The following is an 11220-nucleotide window of genomic DNA, read 5'->3' on the forward strand; positions in this document are numbered from 1 at the left end:
TTTTGAGACAGGGTCTCACTCTGTCACCCAGGCTGGAGTGTAGCAGTGCAGTTGTCACTCACTGCAGCCTCAATTTCTCTGGGCTCAGGTGATCCTCCCACCTTAGCCTCCCTAGTAGCTAGGACCACAGCTGCATGCCACCCTGCCTGGCTAGTTTTTGTATTTTTTGTAGAGACAAGATTTGCCATGTTCCACAGGCTGGTCTCGAACTCCTGGGCTCAAGCAGTCCTCCCATCTTGGCCTCCCAAATTACTGGCATTACATCATGAGCCACTGTGCTGGTCCTGGATGTTTTTTTAAATGTAGACTTTGGAAGTAAATAGGACTGAGGTATAAACCTCAGCTCTGCTGTTAGGTACCTTGTAATCCTGGGCCTTAGTTTTTTTTTTTTTTTTTTTTTTTTTTTGTTGGAGTCGTAATAGTATACCTCATAAGGATATTGAGAGGATTATAGGTGATACTGCATTTTAAATGTTTACCATAGTGACTAAGACTTAATAATCAAATACTTAAGTGAGCCCTAAGCCTCTCCAGGGAACTGCTCACCATTGACCTAATTTTAAAATCTAACAGTCCCTTCCATCTTTTCTCTGCCCTCTTTCCCACTTCTCTCTCACATGTTCAACTATTTCTTTAAGCTCAAATTTTATTTTATATTTTGTTCTTTTTCTTCATCACACTTCCTGTGGCCAACTCGTCCACTAAACGGTATTGTTTCCTAACAGAGTCTTATAAGGATAAATTTAATAAGTAGTATCTACCCAAAGTTTAATTTAAAAAACAAAACAAAATGCCTCATTGGATTATGGTTGTGGACTTTGTTTACTGGACCATTTTATTGTTCCATTGGAGGAACTTTGGTTTGTATTCATCTCCTCACATCACTTTTTCAATTTTCACGATGGCGAATTGCATTCATTTTCTCCCTAATGTGTACTATGTTTCCTTAAGACAGTAATGATTGATAAGCACTTGCATACAGGTGGAAGTAATGGATATGCATGAGTAATGCTTAAGGTTTCAGAAAGCTGTTAAGCATGTCTACCATTTAGTAGGCACACAATTTATTCTTTAATAAAAACAGTTTATTGGATACCTTTCAAACCAAGAGGCATGCTAACCAGCTACTTCCCTGGGTATGTTTGCTCTAGCTAGTAAGCTAGCTGTCTACTTGTTATTTTCATCAAAAGGCACAGGGCTACCAAATTAGTGTTTTAGGAAATGTATTTACCCCTCACCTGAAAAGTCTTATTCAAAGCCAAAGTCTGTGGAGCTTTTAGAATGGCCCTTTCTGCTGTGATACCTTAGTTAATTTTTCTAACTTTAGTGAAAATGTGTTTAAAACAGTGAAACAGGCGGGTGCAATGGTTCACGCCTGTAATCCCAGCACTTTGGGAAGCCAAGGCGGGTGGATCACCTGAGGTCAGGAGTTTGAGACCAGCCCGGCAAACATAGTGAAACCCCATCTCTACTAAAATTACAAAAATTAGCAGGGCGTGGTAGTGTGTGCCTGAAAATCTAGTTACTCAGGAGGTTGAGTCAGGAGAATCCCTTGAACCAATGAGGCAGAGGTTGCAGTGAATGGAGATTGTGCCACTGAACACCAGCCTGGGCTACAGAGCAAGACTGCGTCTCAAAAACAAACAGGCCAGGCGTGGTGGCTCACACTTGTAATCCCAGCGCTTTGGGAGGCCATGGCGGGTGGATCACCTGAGGTTGGGAGTTCAAGACCAGCCTCACCAACGTGGAGAAACCCCATCTCTACTAAAAATGCAAAAAATTAGCCGGGTATGGTGGCACATGCCTGTAATCCCAGCTACTTGGGAGGCTGAGGCAGGAGAATCGCTTGAACCTGGGAGGCGGAGGTTGCAGTGAGCTGAGATTGTGCCACTGCACTCCATCCTGGGCAACAGAGCAAGACTCTGTCTCAAAAAAATAAAAGCAGAAAAACAAAACAAAACAAACAAAGAGGGAAACAAAAGGAACTTGGGAAACTTTGAAGGATTTAGCAAATATTGGGATCTTGGAGGTGAGAATGTATGGTACGATTAGGAGATGTTTAAGAGCATTAGCTTCGTAAAGGGAGGTGGGCTGCCTTCTATCAGATTTCCAGTGTCTTACATGGAGCCTTCTGACTTTCTGATATATCTGCTTACATATAAACTGGGATTCAACAGACTGTTGCTTTAATGTGAGCATCTATTGTGTTCAAAATGTAGTTTAGAAGCCATCACACATCAGGTGAGTAGTAATTGGAACTATATTATAATTCTCACACCATCCCTCTTCCGTCCCAATGAAAAAGGGATCATCTTGGCATTGACTGCAAAATCACCTTTCCTTTTTTTTTCACACCATGAAGCACCTAAACAATTCATTTATTCCTGTCACTACTTTTTCAGAAATTTCCCTCTGAAATGTTTATATTGCTTTATGTGTCACTTAGCACCGCCTGCCGCTGTGGAAAGATCAGATCACTGAATGAAGGTTGACCACAGAGTCTTTGTGGTGCCTTATTGTCTTTCAAAGCAAGGAACCAAAAATACCCCTTCCTTTCCAAGGAGAAGGAGAGAATTTCAAAGCCCTTAAACTTTTGCTGGGCTTATTTGTTATTTGTACTAGAACTATGAATCATTAAGTTAAAAAATACTCTGGTTTCCAATTCTCAGGAAAAATGTTGACTTTTTTTAATGCATTTTTGTTTTCACTTGGTTTTGTAAGTGGGGTCTCATTTTTTTTTTTTTTTAGTAGTGCAATTGGTGGTGTTTACACAGCAAGCAGAGTCCAGTCAGGGAGGCCACAGGACACCTGATAGGCATCTCCAAGGAGTATCTTCATGGGAGCAAACACTCAGGCACCAAGGCGAGTCCAAAGGGGCTGTGGAAAAGGCCCCTGGCTTCTGGCCGTCAGCACAGCCACGGCCCTAATACACAACTAAGGGCCCTTATTGACAAAGGGAAATTGACTGAAAATGGACTCCAAATCACTGCCTGAGACACTTGGGGCCTCCTCCCCAAAGTCCAGGAAGGAAGGGCCCACCAAACTGGGCTCCCCAGCAGGCTCAGGTGTAGAGGTCAAAGTCAATGCATTTGGAGTTGTAGAACTGATCACTGGCGAGTCCAGGTTCTGGCAACAAACACTGTCCGGGAAGTAGCCATCGCTCACCCAGGTCTGCATCTGGGCTCTGGTGAAGAGCCTATGCGGCTCAGCATCCCCCTTATTCTCCCACTTATATTCCCACATCACATCTACCACACCAGCTCCTGGCAACTCTGCTTCTCCTCTCTGGGTAGGGTTTGGGGTCTCCAGTTCCCCCTCCACCCCTTAGCGAACATGTCCAGGGAGGATAGGGGTGTGGGATTATAGGGTCCCAGAGTCTGGCACCCTAAACCCTTTAGCCTCATGGCCAACCATTACCTTGTTTCCTGGTATACGCCAAGGTTGCCCCACGCCATCTGGTCAGCCAGCCCAGAGAGCCAGTCCAGGCACTGCAGGGAACTGGGTTACCTGAGTTCCTTGCTGCTCTCTTTGCCTCCTCCCCGGGGCCCACAGATGTCTCAGTGCCCCAGCCACTGTCTCTCTAGGCAATAGTAGCCCCAAAAGTCCCTCCAAGAATGCTTAGGCACTCATTGGCGTCTGGCCCAAACTGTCCTCCTCTTCCGAATCTGAGGCCTGGCGTGGGGTCTCATTTTTCGAGCTTTTACCTGCAGAAGTTCTGTACTTTGTTTATGCAGTGCAGAGCTAAAGCAGCTGCCACAATCTGGACCTTAGCAACACTGACATTGGGTTTGGTCCAGTTCCTAATGGACTCTGGGGAACAAAAACACTCTCCTGCTTCTGTGATGCCAGCTGGCTAGTATGTAGTAGGCCATAAACCATAATGGACAGGTAGTGGAATTCCTCTTCCTGGGCATCTTTTTCCTTTCTGACCAATACAAAATAAAACTTATCTTGAACTTCTACCCTAAAAAGCAACATGTGTTAAAACAAGTTTCTTCTGACAAATTTTTTCTTATCTAGAATGATTGGATTTGGTAGGAGAATGTAGAGTTATACTTCCAATTAGCTATGGCTTGGTATTGCTCTTGAGTAGAATGATAGTCTTCTAGAATCCAGACAATTACTTCAGTTTCTTCCTCTGAATAAAACACTGATTGTGTATACCTATATTTACATAAACTATAGGGGATGTGAAAATGACTCTCTGGAGCTGCCCCTCTCCATTTTGGACCTTTCTAGACCTCGTTGGTTTGGCTAATTTTGCTTTCACTGTCAGAGCAGATCATTCCAGATGCCATTATGTAATTTTCTGACTTGGGATATGTGTTTGTGTGGGTGGCTGGTTTTGTTTTGTTGTTAAGTGGTGCTTAATGTCAAGCCGATAATAAACTGGGTATGTAGGCTTGGTTTTGTCATAATGGCGACAAGTTAGCTTATCTGTCCTTATTTCTCAGAGAGACAGAGAGCCACCCTTCCCCGCCCCTACGTAATGTCTACGTTTTGCATGGGGCTCTTGTCATCACAGCTGCCTAGGAAGTACAGCATGGCAGTTGGCAGTTCCATTCTGCAGAGACAAAGATGAGGAATCTTCTCTTTGATTGCTATCACGCTGATTGGTTGGCTTCCTGTGCCCTAAATAGAACCAATAGGAATGAGTTTGCTGTTCCTGAAATAATACCAAAGTTTGCTCTGGTCCCTTCCCACATTCTCAGGGTCTTGTTCTTTGGGAAGGCCAGGTGATATGACACATTTATGATGCTGGGGCCTTAGGTTGTATTAGGTCATTCTTGGCCTTTGATTTCTTGAGGAGAGTAATGTTAACTGAGTTTTCTGTCTGGGTAGTTTTTCCCAAAACTTGATAGAATCACCTGGAGCACTTACAAAAAATAGTGGTGCCCAAATTTAAAATCTAAGTACTGAGGCTTGATGTTTTATCAGTGTAAATCTTCACCCTTAGAGGCTCTTGTTTTATTTGTCTGGTGTGGGATCTGGCATTAGTGTTTCATGTGGTGATTCTGAGGTGCACCTAATATCGTTAACCACTGAGAAAGGGAATCTAAAGGAAACAGGAAGTGTCAAAACCAACAATCTCTGCTCTCAGATTAGGTCTGCAGCATTGATACAGGTAATAGGAGGAATAAGAAAGACCTTACAAATGTTTATGTTCTCAGATCACTTTTACAACTCCATTAATTTCTCCAATAGCAGCTCTGTTTGGAAAATGTACATGATGGCAGAGCAGTGGAGGGGCCAAGGGGGAGATGGTTATTTCTAGTTCTGCCTCTAGGTTAAAGTGTGACCTTGCAAGTCAGTTAACCTCTTTTCCTAAAGCTCTTAGCTGGCCTTTTTTGAAAGTGGCATAAACGTTACTATCAACATTATGCTTCCTTAACATGTGCCTGCTTAGTAATGTAAAATTCCTTCAGACCTCATCTCAGGTCCTTGGTAGAGGGGGTTTCACTGGTGGGAAAGTTTGTGGGTGAGACAAGCAGTAGCAAAAGCCGCAAGTTTCCTGTTGGCTGTAACGTCTAGCTGTAGATTTTTCCTTTTGTAGCTCTTGCTTCCTGGGCTCTTGATGTAAGTGATTAGGCCTGCTTGGAAGTCTGGATTTACAAAAGTCTGCTTAAGGTGCTTGCTCTTCGTTAATGTAATCAGACTTTACCCAAATAGTTAATTCTTAGTGATCGCCACCAGTTAACTCAGTGCCCTGATTGCCCTTAGCCACTGATGTGACCTTAGTTAAATTACTTACCTAGCAGTGGTGTAGTGGAACGGTGGTGTAGTGAATTTGGAGCTGTAAGGTTCCTTTTAGCCCTATCTGATTTTCAGATTCACGGATTTTATTTGGTTAGTGATGTTTATTATTACTGTTGTTTTAAAACACCCTAGAAGGAATCCTTAGGCAGTAAACGGTGTTAATCCCTTTTGTTGTCTCTCCTATTGCTAGCAGTAGGAGAGACCTGTATCTTCAAGTAATAAATATTTGGGGTGATGAAATAAATTCAAGTATAATCATTTTTCAGGCTCTGTGTCAGTTGACGGGTTTGTAAAGACTGAAGCCCATAGTTAAATGTCCAAGAAGCCCTAGAGTTTGTGGTGTTCTATTTCGGGGGATAGACTTATGTATATGAAATTAATAATGTGTATTTTGATGACCAAAGCATAATTATTTGGCAGCCTTTAATCTAAACTTAATATTCTGGAGTAGATTTGCTGTTTTATCTAGATGTAACCCCATTTGTGACCCTAGCTGTTTTCTTTCACAGCTTTCTGAAAGGGGCTTTTATTCAGCCAGCAAGCACAGGTATAACAAACTAGCCAGTGCTATATGTTAAATATCTGGAATATTATCCATATTTATAATATTTTAAGAATTATATCACCTAGTCAGAGAGAACCCTTCAAGGCTGCTTTTCAGGGAGATCTAAATCATTGTATGATGAATTGGCAGAGAAGAGAGAATCAAGAATGAGTATTTCCCTTTTGGTTTGGATCCTTTGAATTGGAACTATCTTCTATACCTCACCCTGTACTGTTGAGGTTTGTGTGTTTGAGTGTGGCTGAGAATCATGGCTTGTGAAGGGATGCTCTTTGCCTGACTGTCTACTTGGTATCATGTTTTGTTTTGTTTTTTGTTTTTGAGACAGAGTCTCACTCTGTTTCCCAGGCTGGGGTGCAGTGGCTCTATTTCGGTTCACTGCAGCCTCCACCTCCCAGGTTCAAGTGATTCTCCTGTCTCAGCCTTCTGAGTAGCTGGGACTACAGGTGGCCGCCACCCCACTCAGCTAATTTTTGTATTTTTCAGTAGAGGCGGGCTTTCATCATGTTGCCAGGCTGGTGATCCTGACCTTAGCTGATTCACCCACCTTGGCCTCACAAAGTGCTGAGATTACAGGTGTGAGCCACTGCCCTCAGCCTCATTTTTTTTTTTTTTTTTTTTTTTTTTTTTGAGACGGAGTTTCACTCTTGTTACCCATGCTGGAGTGCAATGGCGCGATCTCAGCTCACCGCAACCTCCGCCTCCTGGGTTCAGGCAATTCTCCTGCCTCAGCCTCCTGAGTAGCTGGGATTACAGGCACACGCCACCATGCCCAGCTAATTTTTTGTAGTTTTAGTAGAGACGGGGTTTCACCATGTTGACCAGGATGGTCTTGATCTCTTGACCTCGTGATCCACCCGCCTCGGCCTCCCAAAGTGCTGGGATTACAGGCTTGAGCCACCACGCCCGGCCATTTTTTTTTTTTTTTTAATTCAGTGCACCATTCTGTGATATCCTTAAACAATAAGTAGAAGTCTGGAGGCTGTGATTTTCACACGCAGGAACTCAGGGAAAGAAAGAATGGAGTGTATAGGCAGAGCATGGCCATGCCCACTTGTGCTAGGTTGTTGTTTGTCACCATGCTTTGTTTTTAATGCATTTGTTGAAGACTTTTTCAGATTGATAGACTCTGTCTAGCAATAAGACATTAGTATTCATTGTGGATTAGAAGGTAATCCCCACATTGTTCTCCTCACCTTCTGCAGTTTAGCTTTGATTTCAGGACCTAAGAGGTCTTTTTCTAGAAGGTATGCTTCTTTATGTATGTTAGCTCCAAAAGCAGGAGCTAAAGAATGCATTCACTTTTCCTAGGCTGCTAAAGACAAGGACTATGGAAACAGAATCAGACTGTTATTGTTCTAAAACTTCTCTAGATCAAATTTACTTCCCAAGCATGAAGTGTTAACAGCACCCTACCCCCTAGAATATTTGAGGGGACAAAAGAAATTCTGACCTGATTACCAGGACTCTCATCTCCCTTTTAATATGTCTCTAGGAGGTTTTTTGCACTGGAATCCTTTGCCCTGTGATCTTAGGACAATTCCCCATTTGCAGCGTAATTTATAAGTTACCCATTCTCTCTCTCCCCTGTAATAACAGAATTGCTGTGATAGCTATCCAACCAGTTAAAAAAAAATCAGGTAATTCATTTCTAAATTGGAACTTGTTTCTTTTTAATCAGGCTTGTAATGTATTACGGACATCACTCTCGGCATTGGCTACAGAAGTGATTTAATGCTGGGTTTTTAATGACTCCTTCATTAATCCTGGTATTCTGGGATTTAACACTCACTGGCCTTTGACCATTGGAAATGATGAAAACTTTGATTTCATGCATATTGGATAACACTGGGCTGTTGCTGGAGCCATGAATCTTGCTTCTGCAGTGGCATGTGTGATTGAGAGTGTTGCGGATGGATGGGTGCTCTCCCAGGCCATGCACCACTGCTGAAGAGGTGAACACGATATCTTTATCAGCTCAGGGTGACCTCTTCCCAGCACAGTTGCATTTGAAGCAAGAATTTGCCCTGACAGCTTCGTCTCCTAGATCTCTGGACTTGTGAAGTCAGGCTTCACCTTTTCAGCTATTTCCTAAAAGATGCTTTCTTTGAGAACACATCCCTTGATGTCTATATTTTGGATTTTTTTTTCCTTCTAATAAAGTCTTAGAATTTTTTAGTAGAAAGATATTGATAGGACTATGTAGTCCACCTCCCTCACTTTGCAAACAAGGCAGCTGAGTCCAGGAGGAGTGACATAACTAGGGCAAGGCTAATAATAATGAAAATTAATAACAACAGTGACCGCCAGCATGCATAATGCTTACTGTGTGCCAGGCACTATCTAAATGTAGTAATTCATTTTTTCCTCACAAAACCTTCAGGAGGTAACACTGCACAGCAAGTTCAGTGTCCCAACAGCTTCTTTCTGTACCTCCTGCTGCTCTTAAAAGCAGGGAAGGCAGTGTTGGTTGCATTCCTTACTCTCAATGGACGCATTGTGAATGTTGCATGGAAGCGAGGTTCCAGTTTATTGACTATAGAGTCTTATGGCCAGAGTGTTAATACCTTGAATAAATTCCATGTTCTTTCTTCCCTGAAAAAAAAATTATTGCTTAGTGGAGAGGAAGTCACCTTATACTTAGAGCCTTCTCAGAGGCTGTCATATTACAGCATGCTCCCTCAGTTACTTTCTTTTGAACATGTGAATTAGTCACTGATATATGAAGGTCATATTGGCACAATAGTAAAGCAAGAGCTAACTGTTTTTTACACAAACATAGAAATTATTCCTGTCTGACCAACCCCCTCATTACAAGCCTCATGCAAAGTGATTGTAAAGCTAAGGTATAGATTGGCAAACTTTTTTTCAAAGGGCCAGATAGTAAATATTTTCAGCATTCAGAGCCATTTGGTCTCCCTTGCAGCTATTCAGCTCTGCCTTTGTAGTATTAAAGCAGCCATAGATGATATGCAAATAAATGGGTGTGGTGTTCCCATAAAACTTAGCTACAAAAACTGGAGAAGAGTTTGCCTGTCCCTGTCTTAGGTTATGTTGTGGAGATACGAATATACGGTATACTGATAAAATATCAAGGTGAGAGAAAAGTACCTGAAAAAGTGTCTCTATAAATGGTGTATACTCTGGCATTGAATGCACCTATACAGAGTACAGCTTGAACAAAACTTTTCTGAAATGTAATGACTTAAACAAAAAAAAAAGTACTGAACGATGTATAAATATTATTAATAAATATTTTATTTGAATAGTTAGGTATTTAGGATAAATAAGAAACTTCTCCCATTTTTCTAAGCCTCCCTCCAGCCCCAGGGAATTAGGTAGCTCTTTATATATATGCAAGCACATTTTCTTGTAATCTTTTTCTCTATCAAAAGCTCAGTTTATGAGGAGATGGCAGGTTTTGGAAACTGTTTTCAGTACAGTCTGATGGCTTCTCACTTCCTTCTAATTGAGCTGGTCACTGGGGATACAACAGTTCACCACTTCCGTTTGGTGACATCAGCAGCCATCTATCCATTTCTTGCTGATGGTGTTCTTTCCCTGGCTATTTGAATCTGTGAGCATGTCCTTGTTTTTCTGGGTGTCTGCTTCTCATATTTTGTTCAATGCTACCCAAGTCCTGCTATCTAGAACACTTCTGAACCAGTAAAACAGCAGTCTTTCCTGTTGGATTTTTATTAGTTTGCTGCCAGTTTAATTTTCTGATTTCTTTCTAGTGTCTTTCTCCCTTTTATCATTCTCACCAGTTCAGTACTGACTAACCCTTTTCTTTGTATACCTTGTCAAAGTTTTTAATGTGATCTAATCGAAGGCATGTCCCTGCACTATGGATTTTGCTGGTCTACTTGAGACAGTTTTTCTTTATTTTCAGCATGCCCCTTTTCAGATGCATCTGGAATAACAGCTGCATTCCCACTACTGAATAAAATGGGTTAGGAAAGCTTCTCATTGGCAAAGCACCTGGACTCTTTGGCAAGATTGGAGGTAAACTCCAGACCAGATCCATCACCAGGAGGATGGGAGGACCAATTTTTTTATAGGGTGGGGGTAAACCATATGAATGAGGATGTGAGTGAACTGGTGTTACAGAAGCACCATTTGTATCTGTTAAATGTAAGGGATTAGATAATCTGTCATTATGCTAATTCTGGGTAACAGATGGTGGAGAGTTCTGCATCTCAACAGCAGTATTCACCATTGGGGAAATTAGCTTGCACCCAGATCAGCAGTCAGGCAGGAATTCCACTGAGAGATAAACACTACTGGTGATTACATTAGTGTATCCCTCTGAGGTCATCTACACATATGCTGGGTTCCTTCAAATTAGCTGTAGTTTACATATGCTTGGCCATGGCCCTTACTAAGTTACAAGACCTCTTTCCTTCTATCTATAAAGAATTTGAGGTGATTAATTTAGGAAGATCAAGATTGGAAGTAAGTTAGGAATTGTGGCTCAAAGCATTACTGTATCATACAGTTTTTCTTCAAAGAAAGATGCCATACAGATGTCAAAAACATTGTTTGTCCATCTTTAGACATGAACTTCAGAAATGAAATGAGAAGCAGGAACTGGATGCGTTTTTTCTAATTGCCATACCTTATCTTTGGTACAAGATTTAAAAAAAAAAAAAAAGATTTAATTAAGTCCTTCGGCTTCACATTCTCCGAGGGGCTGTCTTGATTCTGTAATTTTTTTTCTCCTTTGTGTTTTTTGGTTTTGGGGTGTTTTGTTTTGTTTTTTTGAGACAAGGTCTCGCTCTGGCTGGAATGCAGTGACATGATCATGGTCCATGACAGCCTTGACCTCCGGGATCCTCCGACTTCACCTTCCCGAGTAGCTGAGACTTCAGGCATGCCATCATGCCCAGCTAATTTTTTTT

General features: G+C 41.9%; 1 protein-coding gene and 1 pseudogene across 2 annotated transcripts in view; one reads left to right on the forward strand and one right to left on the reverse strand.

Annotated features, from left to right (window-relative positions):
- SND1 (staphylococcal nuclease and tudor domain containing 1) overlaps positions 1 to 11220 on the forward strand; it is a 459246-nt gene that overhangs the window by 206258 nt on the left and 241768 nt on the right. The window lies entirely within an intron of this gene.
- The window catches only part of LOC108318489, a 30368-nt pseudogene continuing 21845 nt past the window's right edge, over positions 2698 to 11220 (reverse strand).

The sequence above is a fragment of the Cebus imitator genome, unplaced genomic scaffold (assembly GCF_001604975.1).
Source record: "Cebus imitator isolate Cc_AM_T3 unplaced genomic scaffold, Cebus_imitator-1.0 Scaffold219, whole genome shotgun sequence".
NCBI classification, from domain to species: Eukaryota; Metazoa; Chordata; class Mammalia; order Primates; family Cebidae; genus Cebus; species Cebus imitator.